The sequence below is a fragment of the Oryctolagus cuniculus genome, chromosome 20 (genome assembly GCF_051225735.1).
Source record: "Oryctolagus cuniculus isolate XC-2025 breed Fujian yellow rabbit chromosome 20, ASM5122573v1, whole genome shotgun sequence".
NCBI lineage: Eukaryota > Metazoa > Chordata > Mammalia > Lagomorpha > Leporidae > Oryctolagus > Oryctolagus cuniculus.
The window spans coordinates 18,529,866-18,547,726 of record NC_142886.1 but is presented as its reverse complement, the minus strand read 5'-3'; the positions used below and the strand labels follow the sequence as shown (position 1 = coordinate 18,547,726).

The following is a 17,861-nucleotide window of genomic DNA, read 5'->3' as shown; positions in this document are numbered from 1 at the left end:
TTTCTGAAGTACCTGTGTACTTGAATCATTTCCAGGACTGGGATTTCTGCTTTTCTTTAAAGTCCGGCTGCCTTGGTACAGGGAAACTGGAGGTTGGCTGGGTGTGCACCTGTTGACCCAGCTATCCTCCGACAACAACAGGTTTAAGACTGGGAAATCTGTGTGGTCCAACACAGATCCTTCCTACCAACCTTGTCTTGATGGTTGGACGGGACAGGGGTAAAGAAGTAAACTCAGCTCCCTGTGGACTTCAACTTGCAGCGGGTTTTCAGCTGGAAGACAGTAGTTCCATATGCCTCTTTGATGGGGCAGGGACACCAAACAACTAAGAGGGTCCAGGAAATCGCATTTTGCTTGTCCCACCATTTAGGTAGTGTCAGTGCAGACTAACTCCATCTTTGTAGTTGGTGTTTAGAACCTAAACACCTCTTGCCAACACTTTCTGTTTAGATTTTGTTAAACCACATTTCTTCTTCTCCACGGTGCTCCTGGGGCCTTTGTGGATCAAGAACACCAAGCTATCCCTGCAAGTGGTCAAAATAATACAGAGTGGATTTGCACCGTATGGATGAAAATAACAGTACCAGCTTCCCAGGGGTGATTCACTGCGTTACAGTGCACACCCAGCTACCTGCCTCCCACCAGCTGAGGTCCACATCCATAGGTAAGGCCTCCCACACAGCCCTGGCGCTATTTTAAGCAGGACAAGAGAAGGGGAACAGATGATCTTGAGCGGAGATAGTCTGAGGATTGCAATGGGAACAGGATACCCTTTGGAAAGAGAGTTCAAGCTCTTCATAAGAGCAAGAATTCAGGATGTCCTAGGTCATCGCTGGTGGCATTGTCATTTATCACTGGCCGCAGAAACACAGTGGCCAGATTTCCCAGAAATTTTTTAAAACAGGCTTTTTTCCTGAATTTTCTCCTGATGTTGTATATACACCACTCTCTATTTGAAAGAGATGGGCAGTAGGAGGCATATTCTTAAGTTCAAGCCTCAAGACTTTAAAATACCAACTACCTGTTTCCCACATGGCCTGCTTATTAAGTCTCATTTTCTCATGAGTTTCCTCCTCAGACAAAGCTGCCTAGGGGTACTCTATTAAAACTGATTTTATTGTTTGTTTTTCTTTGTTTTACTAGATTAAGTGTTGGGCTGCAGTTACCAAGGTAGCCATGGTACCAACAATCTATTCTGCATCCTCCACTCACAGAAGCCTTCTGGAGAGATCAAGACTCATCCCTTTAAAGACGAGATGGGTGGGGCTGGAGCTGTGGTATACTGGATTAAGCCTGGGGTTAATCCCATATGGACACCGGTTCGAGTCCTGGCTGCTCCATTTCCAATCCAGCTCCCTGCTGCTGCTGCACTTGGGAAAGCACCAGAGGATGGCCCAAGTGCTTGGGCCCCCCGATCCACATGGGAGGCCAGGATGCATCTCCTGGCTCCTGGTTTGGTCTGGCTCAGCCCTGGCCACTGTGGCCATTTGGGGAATGAACCAACAGATGGAAGATTTCTCTCTCTTTGCCTCTGCCTCTCCCTCTTTGAAACTCTACCTTTCAAATAAGTAAATACACCTTTAAAAAAAAAAAGACAAAATGGGCAGAGTTGGATAAATGGGAGATGAGGAGATAAGAGGCAATGGATGGAAAACCACTGTCTAAATGGGTTTATCATCAATAAGCTGTGCAATGGCTGATAGGCACTCTGGGAGGGACAACATTCTCAGCAGGGAACTGGCACTGGCACACAGCAGGTTAAACAGCCGCTTCAGCAGGGAACTGGCACTGTGGCACACAGCAGGTTAAACAGCCACTTTAGCACGGAACTGGCACTGGCACACAGCAGGTTAAACAGCCACTTGTAATGCTGGCATCCTGTCTGGAAGCACTGATTCCAGTCTCAGCTGCTCCACTTCCAATTCAGCTTCCTGTTAATGTGCCTGGAAAAGCAGCAAACAGTGGCCCAAGTACTTAGACACCTGTTACCACATGAGAGATCAGAATGAGGTTCCTGATGTCTGGCCCAGCCCTGGCTATTGTGGCCATTTGGGAAGTGAACCAGCAGTTTGGTTTCAAACTGGCAGTTTTTAGCAGAAAGATGATCTGCCTTTTTTTTTTTTCTTGAGAGGAGAAAGATGGAGAGTTCCTATCTACTGGTTTTCTCCCTCACTGCAATGCTTGCTATGGCTAGGGCTGGGTCAGGGCTGAAGCCAGGTGCCAGGAACATGATTCAAGTCTTCTGTGTGGGTGATAGGAGCCCAAATACTTGAGCCGATCATCTTCTGCCTCCCAGAGTGCGCATTAGCAGGAAACTGGAGTCAGGAGCTGCAGCTGGGACTCAAACCCAGGTACTCCAGTATGGGGCACGGACCTCTTACCACCAACGAAACTGCCATGCCAAACAGTCACCCCAAGAAAGGTGCTCTCCATTTTTTTTTAAAGATTTATTTATTTATTTGAAAGTTACAGAGAGAGAGAGATCTTGCATCTACTGGTTCACTCTTTAGATGGCCACAATGGCCAGGGCTGGGCCAGGCCAAAGACAGAAGCCAAGAGCTTCTTTTAGGTCTCCCACGTGGGTGCAAGGGCCCAAGCACCTGGGCCATCTTCCACTGCTTTCCCCAGGTCATCAGCAGGGAGCTGCCTCAGAAGTGGAGCAGCTGGGACAGAAGCCGGTGCCCCTGTGGGATGCTGGCACTGCAGGCGGCAGCTTTCCCTGCTGCACTACAATGCCGGGGCCCCCAGGTGACCTCCTCTTTCAAAAGGCTGCTCTCTTCGCCTGCTGCATCCAGCCTGATGGGTCTCATCTCCAGGACTCATACCTCTCATGGGGGTCCTGACGCCAGCAGGGAGTTCTCCCCCAACACTGCTGGGACCATATCTGTCAGGTGGTCTACAGGCTTTGTGGCTTTGTAAGAAACACAGGGACAGGGAATGAAAGGTGCAACAATGGAAAATCCTTCCGGTGATAAGAGGAAATCAGGCTTGGGTGCCGGAAGGGAAGAGTGCACAGAAAGCTTTGATATAATCCCTTCCATCCTAGAGCCAACAGAGCATCTGATTCTACTTGCACCCAAGACCACCCGCGACTGAAGACGCCACAGGAAGAGGAGTTCTACACAGGAGACATGTGGGCATCCCCACAAGGCTTTACAGATCTCACCCAGAGCCATCTATCAGGCTGCTGGCTGTTTCAACACTAATTCACCTTTAAGACCTTGAGGTGTAAGAAACAGAAAGGACAGGACTGACATGCCCGACGATGGCACCAAAAACTAACATAAAAAAGCAGAATCAAACAACAACGTACAAACAATCTTACGTCTTCATTAAGCTGTTTCTCCAAGATAGCCAGCCAATTTATTCACATACAGCATCCCGGCTTGTCTCTCAATACTCCTTTTATAATAACTTCGTGTTCTGTTGAAATTCCCTAAGCACCACAGCTAGCATAAGCGTTTCCCCACGTCTTCTCATTTCTCTGTGTTAGAAGAAACCGTCAGGGTCCAGTACTAGCAGCTCTGGGTCAATTCACCTGCCACATTTGGCAAATATCCCGACTCTCCCATTAGTTGGAGTGTTTCACAGCAAACAACACTGCATTTAAAGGTGTTTCTTGAAGGAGGTTTAATGAAAGTTGTTATTGTTTCAGCAGTGCCTATGTTGTGGACGGTTCTAAGTGCAGGCTGGGGACCTCCACGGCTTCGCTAATTACAACTAAGTCTAGCAGGAACGCTTTGGCTTTGTGATCTTGCAAGATGCAGGGTTGCTTAATGTCTGGCTGCATTCATGCTTTGCCCTTCACCTTCCTCTACCTCTCTGTGAGTCTCCTTTCTTCTCTCTTGGAAAATAAACATTCTTTACCCTCAGGCCTCCCGCTTCCTGATCCAGAGCCCTGATTTGTGACAGTGATGAGTAATGACCTCTCTGTGGCTCATTTCACTGCCAGCACCAGTGCCGTTGAGTTGGCTTTTACTCTAACAACTGGAGAGTGGGCAGCAGACACCCACTCTCGATGAGGCTGCTCTGTCTCAAATGCTCCTATCAGACCCCTGGAAACAGAGCCGCCTTTCTTGGCGGAGAACATGAGCTATCCTTTATGCCTTCACAGTTAATGAGGGGTCTTGCTGTAAGAATAGCTCCCCAGGCCATAGCAAGATAACTTGTGAAAGAATCTGTTCACATTCCGAAGGCCTCACAGGAAACACCCATCTTCAAGTGACACAGAACCATCACAGAATAGGGTTGCATTGCATTAAAGGTACCTTCAGAGACCTGAGAGTGAAATAACTGGTGTTGTGACATTACAGCAAAGATTCCCCCCTCTGCTTTTACAAAGCCTGCCTCGCAGTCCTGTCTAAGAGCTGAGATCCACGGCAGCTGTTCCAATAGAAAATGCATTTGGTTCCAATTCACTTTCATCACAACAGAGACTAACCCTTAGCAAGAAGGAGAACATTCAGCTCCATTGTTCAGCTGGAGGAAGATGGGCTTGGGTGGCAGGGAGCCGACCAACCAGTCTCTTCCCTAGGGAAGAAAATGCCTGTGGGCAGCAAACCTCATTCCCAAACAGCCTCATTAAAAAAAAAAAAAAAAAAAGGAAAGAAAGAAAACAAAAAAACACAGATACAAATGTCAGTGAGAGAAAATCAAGGAATCTTCTCAAACCACAGGCCGGGAAGGAGCCCCAGGACGCCCTGGTGTGACTGGGCCTCCTCTGGAAGGTGGTGTTTCTGAAACCATTAGTGAACCCCAAGGCACCGGTCCTTAGCAAGGTCTAAGGGCACAGCAAAGCGTTTCATAAAGCCTCTTACGGAGCCTTCTATTATCTTAAATAACGAGAAGGTGAATGGGATTCTTTGGGATTTGTAAGATCGGGAGGTCAAGCGGGCGCTGCAGGAGCAGGATCCAGGCGTGTTCTTTGGCAAAGGCTCAGTCGCCCCCCCAACCCCAGCCCAGGGGTTCAGTCTCCACCAACCAGCGGCTCACTCTCCAGCACCGCCGGTCCCATTTCCTTCTCTCTCTGTGACAGAAGGGCACACTCAATAAGCTAACACAATGAAGAATTCTGACGCACAGAATGTCCTTCAGGGAAAAACAACAACAACAATAACCAAACACCCAAGCTGGGAATTATGTAATTCTCTCCTTGATATGATTTAGAAAACAATAGGAGGCAAACACCACTCCCTGTATGTTCTTCCAGACCCTACAACCAAGGGCTCCATCTTGCTTTCTGGCTTCAAGAATAGCTATAAATAAATAAGGACAAATAAATTTAAAAAGTCACCGCATCATTTACAGTTCTCTTTCTCTCAACCCCAGCTGACAAAAATCCAGTCCAGATGCTTGTTTTGCAAGAACAGGGAGAAGGAGAGGTTCCCGTCTTGCGCGTGACAGCTCCAGGACAAAGGGATGAGTGACAAGAGAAAGGGAGAGCCAGGTTGGCAGGGAGGGTATGGGCAGACCTGGTTCCATTCTGAGTGAACAGAAACATGGTAACTAACTTATCTGGTGTATAAGACATCCAGTTTATTAGCCCCCCCCCCCATCACCCCCTTTCAAAGCCACAGGGGCTTGGCCGACGAAGCCTGGAATGGTTGTTCCTTAACCTTTGCTTTTAAATTAAACAGATGACCTCAGATTCTGCAGCAATTGCTGACTCAGGGGAAAGTGTGCCATTAAAAGTGTGCCAGAAACAGATTTAATTGGTACAAGTCCCAAAAAGTGCTCGAAAGAGCCCAGGCTTCCCGCATGACGATTTCAGGGAAATGACTCAAAGGCTGTGCAGCCTTGTCAGAATCTGAGATGTGAAACAAGGCAGCTGAGAGGTTCCGTATCAAAAGGGTAAATTCAATTCGGGAGATATTCATCTGATTACCTAAGTAAGGCCGCGAATCGGATATGCCCCATTGTGCACTCTCCTCCAACCTGGGCAGCCGGAGGAGCCAATGGCTTCCTTTCTCCTGACATATAATTAAGTTTTAAGAGACGATCAGGTTACGGACAGAAAGTCTGAAGAAATATTTCATTCAGGAGTGGCATTTACAGTGCTGGCCTTGTCGCAAGAATCATTGTCCGCCTTATTTCCTCGAGCCACGCTACAGGGTGTGGATCGGGGCCTAGGGGCTTGGTGTTCGTGTTTCAGGCTACAATGAACACCCTCTGTGCACCTGCCTGGAGGAAAAACCAGTCCAGCCGCCTCTCAAGACAAAAGGGCCCTGTGTGAAGTGCTGAAAACCCAGACATGAACTGGCCCTGTCAAATTCCAACTAGGAAGAAAACAAATCAATATTTTCATCCAATCCAAGAGGAGCTGTCATGTAGGTTTCTGGATTTCCTTTCTCAGCCACTTTGGGTCTGAATAACAGTGACCTGGCAAACACAAGTCACCTCCTTTCTCATCAGCTTCCTTGCCTTTCTCAATACCTTTCCTGATGGCGTGACCCACCGCCTGGCACACATACACTGTCTTCCAGGGATCAACACACATTCTTCTGCTCTTTCTCCACCAGCCCTTCCCCACTGAACTCTCCCCAAAGAAACAGCATGACTAACTTAACGTGATTGCAAAGATTTCCCCCAGCACACACTCATCACAAACTCCAGGCACTCTTAGAACTGCAAGAGTGTTGGGGGTGGGAGGGGGTGCTGTGGTGTAGTGGGTAAAGCTACCGCCTGCAGCACTGGGATCCCATATGGCACTGGTTCGAGTCCCGACTGTTCCACTTCTCATCCGGCTCTCTGCTAATGAGCCTGAAGAAAGCAGCTAATGATCCTGAGAAAAGATGGCTTAAGTCCTTGGGCGTCTGCACTCACATGGGAGACCCGGAAAAAGCTCCTGGCTCATGGCTTTGGATCAGCCCAGCTCTGGTCATTGCAGCCATCTGGGGAGTGAACAAGAGGATGGAAGATCTCTTGCTCTCTCTCTGTAATGCTTTAAAATAAATAAATAAATCTTAAAAAAAAAAAAAGAGCGTTCATGTGTAGATCAAAGGGTCAAGATTATATTTCCTCCATACCATCGTGGTTCTCATGCAGGTTGGCCAAAGGCCACCCTGGGTCACTCTTACCCCTGTTAGATGATTGCCCTGGGAGGGCTGCTCAGCTTGGGCTTGTTCTAATGCAAGTCTAGGATCAGTCATGCTACTCCCAGCTGACCTGTGTGTGCTTGTGAAGAAAATAATTTCTCCTACAATCAGAAACCCAACAGGGCTAAGATTTCATTTGTGAGCTTCACCAGAGTCACGGGCAACTTTGCCCAGGTCACAGACAAATGAACTGAGCAGGACAATGTGAATAAGCCTTGTCAGTTCCAATCTCCTACTTCTCTAGGCCAATCCCAAGGGAGGAGGAAAATGATTAAATCAAACTTTGGATAATTATTGGAAACGGCCATAGATAGTAGGGCACTGGCTGCAAACATTTCTGAACAGAGCTCATCAGCCCTCAGGGGTTAAGAGCTTTTTCACAGCTCCTCCTCCTCTAGCCTGGAGGGGCAGGAAAACCAGATGACCCGCACAGGACAGCCAGGCTCCTAACTCAGCCATCCCACCAGGACACGCCTAATCGTTTGTGTCTAGAGAGAGCATGGGAACCAAACGGCAGTTTATCTGATTTGGTGCTCATTAAACAGCTGGCCACAGGTGCTGAACTGCACCAAGCTACCTTGGCCCGCCTGGCGGTGAGTTCCCAGTAAAACATCAGGCTGATTCCCAGCCTGCCACTTTATGAACAGGTCTAACCCAGTGATGGAGGTGGTCTACAGGCTGACATCCAGGGCACTGCATACACTGTGATTCGGGCCAGGCCAGTCAGGGAGTACGGTTTGGTTCTAACCTGATATCCAAAGGTGGTGGACCCAAGTCACCATCCCGAAGCTCAGGATGCCTTCCCCACTGTGTGAGTGCATTTGGCATTGAAAACCCCTCTCCTTCGAACTGGAGATTCACTAGGTGCCATACTACTACGGTGTGACTTTTAACTGTTCCATGTGTGAGGCCCTCATTTCTTGGCCTCTCCTTATTGTCTTTTTCCTGTCTTATCTGCAGTCATAGCAACACACAGCCAGTTTAGACAGAAGGTGTAGCTTCATTATAGTATGCAAGGCTTCTAGGCTTCCAACCAGGCAAAGGCGACAAAATTCCGAATCAGCCTTTATGCTCTCTAAGGCAGGGGCTGAATCTAATATTGATTTTGTTACCCCCTGAACACCTGGCAAGCATTTCACACGATAGGTGCTCTGTACTCACTGAATGAGTGAATGAACGATTGGATGAATGGAACCAGTGCTCAAATTTTGGGTTTAGTATTACTCTTCTTGGGACAGTAAAAAGCTCTGAAATGCAAACAAGGAAGGAAGGAATGTGAATTATATCCAGTGGCAAACATATGATGATTCACTGGGATGTGGGAAGAAAATAAAAGAACTTGCCTCATTAAAAAAAAAAAAAAGCCTACTTCTGGTGGTGTGTTTTACATAACTTCATAGAATAGTAACACTATATTTTACAGGTAGCAATTTTATGCATTTTGGGGTGACATGCTCAAAAATATTGGGTTGTAAATTTTAAAAATGTGGAGATTGCTGTTCCAGATAATAACAGTGACAAAGGGATGTGCTGAAATGCTCAGGGGGCGGTTGGCCCAGCTTGGAGCCTGCTCTGATAATCTGTGCATGATGAACAGAGACGCCTGTCTGTGGCTGGACAGAGAACCTATCAATTTGCTCACCGAAGCCAGAATGCAACAGAAAAAGCACCAAATGCAATCCCCTACATGTATAGCAGAGGGAATGATGCCCAGAGAAGTGGAACAACTTGTTCAAACTACGTGGTGTGCCTGGCACTGTGGCGTAGTGGACTAAGCCTCTGCCTGTGGCAGCCCACATGGGCACTGGTTCGTGTCCCGGCTGCTCCTCTTCCAATCCAGCTGTTATGGCCTGGGAAAGCAATAGAAGTCAGCCCAAGTGCTTGGGCCCCTGCACCCATCTGAGGCACCCAGAGGAAGCTCCTGGCTCCTGGCTTCAGATCGGCCCAGCTCCAGATGTTGCGGCCATCTGGGGAGTGAACCAGCATATGGAAGACCCCTGTCTCTCTCTATCTGCCCTCTCTCTATAACTATACCTCTCAAATAAATACATAAACCTCTTTTAAAAATTACAAAAAATACTACATGGTTGGTGGCACAGGGGCTCTTTCAACACAAGTCTCCTGACTGCAAATGCAGTGCTGTTAAATCGCATGCTTCTCCAAGGTCTGTCTGTAGAGAGGGTCCAGGGTTGCACAAAGAACAGCCGTGACCATGTGGAAGCACAGGACTCTCAAATCTGGCAGCGACAGAAACTGAACACGTGCTATCCGAGATAGCTGCAGTATCTTCTCGCAGAGCCAGCAAAGGCACGGCGGCTAAGGCCTAGACTTTCTGAAGCCAGGCTCCAGGCTTGAATCTCAAGTAGTTGCTAGTTACGGGATCATCAGCAACTTATGCACATGCCTTGTGCTTCCATTTCTTTGCTTCTAAAATAAGGGTAAGAACTGAACCCCACAAATTTGAGTTTTACTGTGCTTAGTATAGTACCTGGTATACAGGAGATAACCAATATTATTATCTGGCAAGCATTAGCAAAAGGAACATAAATTTATCACCACAGTGTCATTTCATACTTTAAATCATTTGTTTTTTGCACCTCCTAGCAGTCTTGCATACAGCCTGGCCCCATTTCTAACCACAAGGCACCACCATCAACGCAGCGCTCACCTGACATTATTCAGAAACCTGGTGCACCACAGAATTCTTTCCCAGGTTGTTGAGGTAGGAAATTGAAACCAGGGCTGGATACCCAGGACCCTAGAAAGTTCTCATTGCTGTCAGATGTTTAGGGCTACCCCCAACCCAAAACGATACCCCGCAAAGAGATCAAAATCCAAGTTTCCTATCCCTATGTGCCCTTGTAGCCTGTAAGCTGTGGCTGAGAAACCTTCTTTTTTTTTTTTTTCTTGATAGGCAGAGTGGACAGTGAGAGAGAGAGACAGAGAGAAAGGTCTTCCTTTTTGCCGTTGGTTCACCCTCCAATGGCTGCTGCGGCAGGCGCACCGCGCTGATCCAATGGCAGGAGCCAGGTGCTTCTCCTGGTCTCTCGTGGGGTGCAGGGCCCAAGCACTTGGGCCATCCTCCACTGCACTCCCGGGCCACAGCAGAGAGCTGGCCTGGAAGAGGGGCAACCGGGAAAGAATCCAGCGCCCTGACTGGGACTGGAACCCGGTGTGCCGGCGCCGCTAGGTGGAGGATTAGCCTAGTGAGCCGCGGCGCCGGCCAAACCTTCTTGAATTACGAAATAACCCTGTCACTTCTCTGTGTCCCACACTGATGAGCATCACGGATGAGGCCTTCACCATCTGGTCCCTGCCTCTGTTCCATTACACTGATGTTTCCCTCTGCCAGGAGCACCTTCCCCTCTTCCTTCTCCTCTTGGGAACTCCTGCTGACCCTTCAACATCCAGCTCCAGTGTCTCCTTGCTGCTTGGATCCCATGTGCTTCCGCCAGCAACATCCGGGATCTGGCACCATCATGGCCCAGAGCACACTTTGTTCACTCTCCGTCACACTCCCCCTTCCGCAGCCTAGACCGGGAGCTTCCCAAAGAACAGGCGTGCCAGCTCTTGTTCCTGTACCTCCGGCAGCCACCTAGCACAAGACCCACTAGACTGTAGGTGCTGGGTCAGACCCAACTACTTGAGTCACCACCCTGTGTGAACATGGGAGGTTCTTCCTTCAAAAGCTGAGCCATGAGGCTTCTGTTCTTTCCTTTCTGCCACTCTCCCTGCACAGCCTATTGTCAGTCATCACACACAGGAGTGAGGGGACTGTGGAGCAGACTTGATGACTGGGTGAGAACAATTACGATGGTGGCTTCCTGCTTCTTGGGGGTGTCTGGGGGTATGAAGCTTTAAATCTTGGATTGTCACTCCTGTAGATGCACGTTCCTCATTCCTTCATCAAATGCTTATCGAGTAACTAGCACTGCCATTGACAACCCATGTTCTGAGGACCCAGCAGTGAACAAAGAAAAGACAACTATTGTTGTCCTCAAGGAACTGGTGTTCTAACAACTCTGAAAGGATTTCTTGCAGGCTGATCTTAATTTTGTACTATGTTTCCTAGTCAGAGGGTCAGCTACTCCCCTCAGGTCCAGCTGGGTCCCCTAAAAGAGCAAGGTCATTCCTCCTGGCTGGCCTTGGTTCTAGGCCTGGGACTCTGACACACACTTATTCACCAAACTTTGTTTCCCAGGTCTAACTTTTCATGATTTGCTTTTTTAAGATTTTTTTTTTTTTTGAAAGGCAGAGCAACAGAGAGAGGGAGAGACAGAGAGAAAGAGATCCTTCACCTGTTGGTTCATTCCTCAAAAGGCCACAACAGTTGGGGCAGAGCCTGGTCAAAGCCAGCAGCCTACAACTCCATACAAGTTCCCCACAGGGACGGCAGCAACCAAGGAACTTGGGTCATCTTCTACTGCTTTCTCAGGTACATTGGCAGGAAGCTGGATCACACAGAGCAGCTGGGACTTGAACTGGTGCTCCGATATGAGATGCTGGCTTTGCAAGCAGTGGCTTAAATCCGCTGTGCCACAACATCAGTCCTAGTTTTTAAAGATTTTGACTGCTGATTCTATCTCTGGTCTAGAGCTGTCTTGGGGACCTATTTGCCTTGTCATACAACTCAGATACAATGTCTTTTGATACTTTCCCAGCATGTTGTTTTAAAAATGTATTTATTTGAATGTCAGAGAAACAGGGAGGAAAGGAGGGAGAGAAAGACAGACAGAGAGCGAGCTTCCATCTGCTGGTTCACTCCCCAAACGCCAGCAAAAGCCAGGTCTGGGTCAGGCCAATGCCAGGAGCCAGAAACACCATCTTGGTTTCCTGCATATGTGGTAGGGGTCCAAGTTCTTTGGGCCATTGTCTGCTGCCTTCTGAGGCACATTCGCAGGGAGCTGGACTGGAAGCAGGCCAGGACTCAAACCAGCGCTCTGACATGGGATGCCAGGACAGCAAGTAGTGGCTTTAGGCACTGTGCTGCAATGCCAGCCCCTCTAATTTTATCTACATATCATATTTTAAAACCAAGGAAAGGTTGTCTCCTTAATCCCCTGCCCACTGAAGTAGCATATATCCTTTACAGCTGAAGGGGACACTGACAAGAAATTTGGTTCTCTCAGCTGACTTTAGGAGACTATTTGAGAGCAATGTGATTAAGAAAATCGACATCACAGCCAAAAACGATATTGTCTTCTAGTGAACATGGCCCTACCCCCACAGACACAAACATCAGACACACTCATCACATTTGCATTTAACCCATAAAACTCAGACCCTTTCCTTAGGGTACAGAGTAATTTTGCTCCAGCATATTGTAAATTATGGACAGGATGTGACTTGGAGATAGAGTTCTCTACAAAATACATTTGTTAAGCAGCTGCCACACCGGCTTCTGGTTTTTTTGTTGTTGTTGGTAAGCAGTTGATAGACAAAGGCTGGTCATGGGATACTGTCTGTGCCAAAGCGCTTCTATGTGTGGATGGGACATAACTTATGCCGGCATGTAGCAAAGTGCAGGCCTCATGTCTCATCAGAGAGTCACAGTTTAGAGACAACAGTGGATTCCCGATTAATGGAAGAGACCTCTCTTCCCTCATGAAGACAAACTCTACAACTGATGTGGGTTTAAAGAAATTAGACCAAAGAGGAGCCAGATGGTTAGCTGGGGCTAAAAGGAACATGTTTTCCTTATAAAATTTTGATTTAAAAAACCAGTAGATTGGGGGCCAGTGCCATGGCACACTAGGTTAATCCTCCACCTGTGGCACCGGCATCCCATATGGGCGCCAGGTTCTAGCCCCGGCTACTCCTCTTCCAGTCCAGCTCTCTACTATGGCCTGGGAGGGCAGTGGAGGATGGCCCAAGTGCTTGGGCCTCTGTACCCACATGGGAGACCAAGAAGAAGCACCTGGCTCCTGGCTTCGGATCGGTGTAGCTCCGGCCATAGCGGCCATTTGGGGGGTGAAGACCTTTCTCTCTGTCTCTGTCTCTCACTGTCTAACTCTTTATTAAAAACAAGACAAAACAAAACAAAACAAAACAGAAAAGCAGATAGGTTTCCCAGCGTGGACTAGTGATGGGTAGCTAATACCAACAAGTTGATCTGGAAGGAAGGGATGCTGAGAAGGAATCAACAGAGCACACAGTCCCACTGAGGACACTTGTACTAACATTGCTCAGCTGGGCAATGTCCTCCATTAGATGATATGCTGGGATACCTACACTATAGGTACTCCTTCTTTTTTTAAAATTTATTTTATTTATTTGAAAGGCAGAGTTACAGAAATAGAGAGGGAGAGACAGAGAGTGAGATCGTCCATCTGTCTGTTCATGCCCCAAATGGCCACAACGGCCAAAGCTGGGGTAGGCTGAAACCAGGATCCAGGAGCTTCCTCTGGGCCTCCCATGTGGGACCAAGGGCCATCCTCCACTGTTCTCCCAGGTGCATTATCAGAAGTGGACCAGCCAGGACATGAATCAGTTCTCATATGGGATGCCAGCATTGTAGGCAGCCGCTTAATCCATTATGCTGTAACACTACCCCATGGGTACTCCTTTTTAACGAATCTGTCCTGCATATATAACCACTTAGGGGGAAAATGCCTCTACCCCTGAACCCTGCTTAAAGGAGAGGTGCACTGGCCCTGTTCTTTGCCATATGACCTACTGGATGTGGCCAACTGGGTAAAAGGACAACGCATGCGCAGAATCACCAGGTGTGAAGGACAACAGGGCCAATCAGATCAAAAGGACAAGAGTCAGTACCATGGAAGCCAAGGCGGCTATGAGAAAAGGGGAGAATGACCCGAGTGTCGCCTTTCTAATTCCATGGGATGTGGCCGTGATTCAGTCCCTATTTACACGTAGCTGCGTAAGAGTAAGTGATCATACTCTTAGAGAAGCTCTCGGTGGGTTGGAATCCTGGCTCTGCCACTCATCGTGTCGCCTGCTACGCCCCAGTTCCTTCATCTGCAAAGGGGGATAATGCATCAGATCCTCAGAGGGTTGTTGTGGGGATTAAATGTGATAACGTGGCTACTAGGCACACAATATGTGGCCCACAAAAGTTAGCTTCCTTTATTAATAGGCTTGCCTTTTTAAAAGCAACTTGAGGGGCTGGCACTGTGGTACAGTGGGTTAAGCCACCATCTGCAGTGCTGGCATCCCATAAGGGTGCCGGTCCGAGTCTGGGCTGCTCTGCTTCTGATCCAGCTCCCAGCAGAGGATGGACCAAGGCCTCCGGCCCTTGCACCCATGTGGGAGACCTGGAAGAAGCTCCTGGTTCCTGGTTTCAGACTGGCTCAGTTCTGGCTGTTGAGAGCATTTGGGGAGTTAACCACTGGGTGGAAGATCAATCTGTTTTTGTCTCTCCTTTCTCTCTGTAACTCTGACTTTGAAATAAATAAATCTTAAAAAAAAAAAAAAGAAAGAAAGAAAGCAAACTTGAGTGGCTTTGGTTTCTTGCTACCAAAGGAGTCCTGAAAATTTCCAGTAACTGCTCTATCCCAGTCTTGAGACAACAGCTACAGAAAGTTCCACTGCTAACACAGTGGAGGGAGATGGTTGCCATGAGTGTTACAGGCAGCCTGCTGCATTACGTGCCTCCTCTCTCAGACACACATGCATCTCGGTATCTGTGGTGCCGAACAGCAAAAGGGACTCAATGAATAAACCAGCAGTTCTCTAAGTGTGCTACCTAGTCCAACGGTGTAATCAATTCCTGAGGATTTGCTGGAAATGTGAATTCTCTCTGGGCCAGCACTGTGGCACAGCGGGTAAAAGCCCCAGCCTGCAGTGCCGGCATCCCAAATGGGCGCCGGTTAGAGTCCCAGCTGCTCCATTTCCAATCCAGCTCTCTGCTGTGGCTTGGGAAAGCAGTAGAAGATGGCCCAAGTCCTTGGGACCCTGTACCCACGTGGGAGACCCGGAAGAAGCCCCTGGCTCCTGGCTTTGGATCCGCGCAGCTCCGGCCATTGTGGCCAATTGGGGAGTGAACCAGCAGATGGAAGACCCCCCTCTCTCTCTCTTTCTCTCTCTCTGCCTCTCCTCTCTCTATGTAACTTTATAACTTTCAAGTAAATAAATAAATCTTTTAAGAAAAATAAAAATAAATTCTGTTGCTTCTCCCCAAATCAGCTGAAACTTTGGGATGAGGAGCCCAGGAGTGTGTGTATTTAATAAGCCCTCCAGGCGGGACTGATGCACTCTGAAGCTTGAGAACCACTGCAACACGGGCTCCAGTGGGAAAACACAACCTCTGCGTCTCTTTGACAGAAAACAGCCTGACCGTCTGGAGAGATCATCCACCTTGCTGGACCGAGCATGTGGCTTCACAAGGGATGGGCATCGCGATGTCAGAACCTAGGTCAGAGCCCAGCTGGGCCCTTCTCAGACCGGACCGCCTCACTGGACCTGGTTACCATCCTCCCTTGAGACCTAGCAAACATCACGAATGTGTTCTGGAAGCATTCAGTGCGGCATGAGAGCCCCAACTGAGTTATTGGCTGGCACTCCCTGATGCTCTCTCTGACCTGGAGGTCTCTCCCTTTTGTTACAGAATTCTCTGCAGTGGTGGACAACAAGGATCTCTTCTCAGCAAACCCTTCGAGATTGAAGGCCTTCAGGCGCATGCTACCTCCTGACACCCCATTCCCTGAGCCTTTAACCAGACCCCTCTGTGGCGGAGGCCACGGACAAAGCTGGCTGCTTGCCACAGAGACCTTAGCAGGAGCACGTGCAGATGTGGGAGACCCGACAGTCAATCAGAGATGGCAAAGAGGTCTGAGCGTGCCGGGGAAAATCCTTTCAACTCGTCTGTCCCAGCGCTCATGTGAACCAAAGTCGCCGGGGAAAACTCTCGGGCTCTTCCCTCCCTGGGCTGTGATGCACCTTGTGCCTCGGCATGGCTGCCTCTGGCCAAGGAGAACTTGCAAAACAGAGCTCCTGGGTAACAAGCACTTCCTGGAGCTGGCTTCAGTGCCCCCTCTCTCCTTTTGATCCCTTGGCCGTGGTTCCATTGCCCCCTGCCCGCCCTGCTGAAAATCCTCAGCGAGTTCCCTTCCCTGTGATTTACAGCTTTTCAGACATCTGTAGGCTGTGCCCATTGCTTCTCAACTCCAGCCTCTCCCATCCCACATAATATTTAGACTTCCCTAAGCCAAATACCACTCTTTCTTTCTCCTTTGGTGCTTTTAGTCTTTTTCTATAAATCAGGCTTTTCATGGCATTGGAACATTTGCTGGAAGTCACATACGCTCAGCCCAGTGCTATGGAGGACTGACCAACGAGGATGGTGGGGCATGTAGGTGGACGTGTCCTTGTGAAGAGAGCATGTGGAGTCTTGTGTGTTGATGTGGCTGGGGCCAGGGAGTCAAACACTGAAAGGTCCCCAGGACACCTGAGCATATTTATCCAGAACTCACTCCTAGGAGGCAGCAGTGTCCAAATCCAAGATTTTCTGGGAAGGGCTCAGACTTCTGCTCCCACCCGCACCACCTCTCACTCACTGTGTGGCCTCTGAGCAAGTCTCTTCTCTCCTTCATGCTTCAGTTGCTCGAGGTGGATTAAGACATTCATCTTCGAAAAACATTCTAAAATGCTCCGGAAATGCTAGTGTTGATAATGTTGATCATAGCTGTTAATATTAACCTTGCAGTCACATGGTGACAGGGTATGTTTTCAAGGCACTAATTATAGCCACCCTGCAACCCCACCCCCGAGGTACGGTTCTTTAAAGCAGCTGCACCCATATCCCGTTGTACATGGTCCTACCCAAACCCATGAACATTCCGTTTAAGGTTGGGCTCTGAAGAATCTCACAGTCAAAGTGTCGAGAGAGCTCTGCTAACTTGACCAACCCATCCCAACGTTTGTGGTTAATGGATTACAAATTTGGGTAATACAGGACAATAAATCACAACTATAATAATAAAGCTGAAAGTACACACAATTTAAGCAGAAACACCAGTGTTTTTTATCGGAAATGAAAGAAACCATTGATCATAGCAACTGTCTGAGATTAGCAGGGAGCCACATTTTCAAACATCCTGCAGTAAATCCAGAGCAGATCCAGCTGGAAAGCAAGCATGGAAATAAAACGCGAAAATTCAGACCACGCTTTGAAGTCTGCCTCTTTCACAACCATGAGTCCCCAAGCCGCCGCAACCATCCTGAGCTGCTCTTGCTTGTTGAATTTATTTTAAAAGAGACACAAGCTACGCACTTGCATATAATCTTTCAAATGGACTCCAGCTTTTTGCAGGGATGGTTTGTTAGAGAATCCGAATCCAAAAATACTTTCTCTTGCACATGAAATCAGCCATCAATTCCCCTGACTCCAACCAGAATAGAAAGACTTCCAACCCTAAAACTAGAAACCACTGTTGGTTCTAGTTAAGCTCTGCTTTTTTTTTTTTTTCTTGTGTTCTTTCCTTGACCCATCCTTGAATCTTTCATTTTTAGCTTCTATGTGTTCTGTTCTATCAACACTATCAAAGCTATAGATCACACAGTACTAATATGCCAGATGCCACAAATACCAGGATGGCGGCCAATAATGCCTTCCTCCCCAGGAAGCCTGCTGGGACTCAAGTGGACCACGGTCCCACCCTGAAGAAACTGCCACCTTGTTAAGTCATCAGAAAAAAGCAAGCCAATGGTCTAGGTGGAGCAGAGCTGCAGTTTTGCACAAGGCTGACCGGCCCTGTAACGCAATCTCACCTACCAACTGTGTGTTCTGGTAGACGGGGACTCAGCCAG

The 17,861-nt window shown here is 48.3% G+C and overlaps 1 protein-coding gene and 1 long non-coding RNA gene across 28 annotated transcripts in view; both read right to left on the bottom strand.

Annotated features, from left to right (window-relative positions):
- The window catches only part of RAD51B (RAD51 paralog B), a 657,779-nt gene that overhangs the window by 172,444 nt on the left and 467,474 nt on the right, over nucleotides 1-17,861 (bottom strand). The gene's annotated exons all lie outside the window — the stretch shown is intronic.
- LOC149120076 (uncharacterized) lies at nucleotides 386-16,744 on the bottom strand. Its single transcript, XR_016226517.1, has 3 exons — nucleotides 16,610-16,744; nucleotides 8,256-8,341; nucleotides 386-524 (listed from the first exon to the last, which is right to left on the bottom strand). It is a non-coding gene; the product is annotated as an uncharacterized LOC149120076 (long non-coding RNA).